Source organism: Erythranthe guttata, chromosome 8 (genome assembly GCF_056151865.1).
Source record: "Erythranthe guttata isolate IM_541 chromosome 8, IM_541, whole genome shotgun sequence".
NCBI classification, from domain to species: domain Eukaryota; kingdom Viridiplantae; phylum Streptophyta; class Magnoliopsida; order Lamiales; family Phrymaceae; genus Erythranthe; species Erythranthe guttata.
Genome location: NC_142540.1, coordinates 10,222,501 through 10,224,864, shown reverse-complemented (window position 1 = coordinate 10,224,864; position 2,364 = coordinate 10,222,501). Strand labels below are relative to the sequence as shown.

General features: G+C 33.8%; 1 non-coding gene across 1 annotated transcript; it reads left to right on the top strand.

Annotated features, from left to right (window-relative positions):
• Positions 1–443: 443 nt before the first annotated feature.
• On the top strand, positions 444–514 carry TRNAC-GCA (transfer RNA cysteine (anticodon GCA)). The gene has a single exon. It is a non-coding gene; the product is annotated as a tRNA-Cys (tRNA).
• Positions 515–2,364: the final 1,850 nt, after the last annotated feature.

Below are 2,364 nucleotides of genomic sequence, written 5' to 3'. Positions count from 1 at the left end.
ATAGATATCTGGGTAACAATTTATGTTCTGGGGTTTACATATACTCATATGTTTTGTTATAATTGAATTTGAGAAGGATTTTTTGATGGAAAAAATTGTATATTGATTAGTTCTGTTTATATTTTCTTATGTCATTAGGAAAACGCAATTTGAGATTCGAATCCCAGAATCGTTCATGAATTTGAAAGGAGGCAGTCAATAGTTAATGGTTCGAATTTGTCGACTGAAAATACACAATGCTACAAACATTCTCTCACTTTTCTATTGAGAAATCAAATTTGTATTTTCAGATACTATACAATAAATCGAAGGGATGGATCAAATCCAACCAAAAGGGGTCTTTCTTTTAGGAAAAGGATTAAGGAAAACAGGAGTCAAAATGCAAGTACAATAAAAAAAAATTCAGTACTCCGGAAAAATTTTAATCTAGTTTGTATCATTTTGGCGGCATGGCCGAGTGGTAAGGCGGGGGACTGCAAATCCTTTTTCCCCAGTTCAAATCCGGGTGTCGCCTGATCAACAAAAAAAACTCGAAATATCTCCTTCTCCTCTGCTGATAAAACCTGCAGAATGCTTCCCCGGTAGAAGCATAGGAAACAGGCGATACTTTGTTTGATTCTAAGCATGTGGTCTGAAGGTTTTCTAGAATCAAAAATTCTGAATCCTCATTCGCATCTAGGATTCAAGAAAATATTATAATCTACTGGTAGAGGGGCTATCAAGCCTTGACGACTTTCTTCTATTACTAAGGAAGAATGACTGGATCTTGAATCAGATTGTGGAGCCTGATAGGAAATTCAATTAATAGTTTTGGAAAGGGGGCAGAAGTTGCTTTATATACGACGGAATCGCGAAAATCTCGGAGTGCTCAGGAATCCAATCAATATTAGATTGGATGAATAATTAACTTTTATAGTTATAGAAATAGAAAAAGGGGCAAAAATCAAGAATTCCTTTTCGGCAACCCCTAGCCAAGCCCCCTGTTTCACAGCGATAATCGCGAAAGGAAGTAGGGATTAGATCAAATGGGGAAATAGAGGTCTGTAATAGATCGTGATTTCTCTTTTTTAGTGCTTTTCTACCCTTCTATTTTGACTTAAATATTTTTACTTAAAAGGTCAACAAGAATAGGCCTTATTTTTCTTATTCCTACATGTTCCCGTTGCCCCGGGACGTTACTAGGTATTTTGCTTGTGTTTAATCTTTCCCGATTCAAAATCACAATCTATTTATTGGCTTGGTTTCTCAAAAGTGTTCGGTCAGAATCCCTTTTTGACTATGCGCCATTGCTTCCACTATTATTAGTGAGGAATAAAGGAATAATTCCTTTGTATTTATAGAGATAGGGGACATAATTCACATGGATATAGTAAGTCTCGCTTGGGCTGCTTTAATGGTAGTCTTTACATTTCCTATCAAAATATCAATAATATTCATTCCTTAAAGTACTTCTTTCGGTGATTCATCAAAAGGAGACACTTGTTTAGAATTTGATGAATTGAGATATCTGGAAACAATATTTTTGATTATTTATTTCTTCATTCGAATTTTAAGTAGAGTCTTAGTCTATTTCTGTATTCTTTCTAGATTCAAACAAAATCAAAAATCAAATAAATTCATAGGTTTGATACCTTATCTCGAACTCATGTTTGAAAGAAATATTCAATCACATAAAGTCGACAAATGAAGTGGGTTAATTAAAAATTCACAGGTGAAAAATGGCAAAAACGAAAGCATTCACTCCTCTTTTGTATCTTGCATCTATAGTATTTTTACCCCGGTGGATTTCTCTCTCATTTACTAAAAGTATGGAATCTTGGATTACTAATTGGTTGAATACTGGTCAATCCGAAATTTTTTTGAATGATATTCAAGAAAAAAGTATTCTACAAAAGTTCATAGAATTAGAGGAAATCTTCTTTTTGGACGAAATGGTCAAGGAATACTCGGAGACACATCTACAAAAGCTTCCTATAGGAATCCACAAAGAAACGATCCAATTAATCAAGATACACAATGCGGATCGTATCCATACGATTTTGCACTTCTCGACAAATATAATCTGTTTTGTTATTCTAAGCGGTTCTTCTATTTTAGGTAATGAAGAACTTGTTATTCTTAACTCTTGGGCTCAGGAATTCCTATATAACTTAAGTGATACAGTAAAAGCTTTTTCGATTCTTTTATTAACTGATTTATGTATCGGATTTCATTCACCACACGGTTGGGAACTAATGATTGGTTCTGTCTACAAAGATTTTGGATTTGTTCATAATGATCAAATTATATCTGGTCTTGTTTCCACTTTTCCGGTTATTCTCGATACTATTTTTAAATATTGGATTTTCCGGTATTTAAATCGTG